Here is a 760-nt window from a genome sequence, read left to right on the forward strand (position 1 = left end):
GTGAGTCAGCAGGTTAAGCCCTGCCCCCGGGACAGTGCTGCCATTCTTCTAAGTGTCTTTCATATTTTACCTTCCTGTTTACAGACGCCAAAATATGACCAACGAAAATTAAGAATTAAATAGAAATGAAACAAACACGCATACAGGAACACACACGCATGCACGCGCAATCACACACACGCGCACACACACACACACATGAACACATACACACAAACACGCACACAGGAACATTTGTATATATATATATATATATAATATATATAATATGTGTGTGTATATATATATGTGTGTATATATATATGTGTGTATATATATATATATATATATGTGTGTATATAAGATATATATCTAATATATGTGTGTATATCTATCTCTCTATCTCTCTTTGTGTCTCTCTCCTGTGTGTGTTGTGGTGTTCTCTCTCTCTCTCTCTGTCTCTCTCTGTGTCTGTCTTGTCTGTCTATCTGTTGTCTGTGTCTGTCTCTCTTGTCTGTCTGTGTCTGTCTCTCTCTGTCTGTCCTGTGTCTGTCTCTCTCTGTCTCGTTGTGTCCTGTCTGTCTGTGTCTGTCTGTTCTCTGTCTGTCTGTCTCTGTCTGTCCTCTCTCTCTGTGTCTTCTGTTCTCTCTGTCTGTCTGTTCTGTCTGTCTCTCTCTCTCTGTCTCTGTCTGTCTCTCTCTTCTTTCTCTGTCTGTCTCTCTCTGTCTGTTCTCTGTCCTCTGTCGTCTCTCTCCTCTCTGTCTCTGTCTGTCTTATCTTG

The sequence above is a fragment of the Archocentrus centrarchus genome, unplaced genomic scaffold (genome assembly GCF_007364275.1).
Source record: "Archocentrus centrarchus isolate MPI-CPG fArcCen1 unplaced genomic scaffold, fArcCen1 scaffold_113_ctg1, whole genome shotgun sequence".
In the NCBI taxonomy this organism is placed as follows: Eukaryota; Metazoa; Chordata; class Actinopteri; order Cichliformes; family Cichlidae; genus Archocentrus; species Archocentrus centrarchus.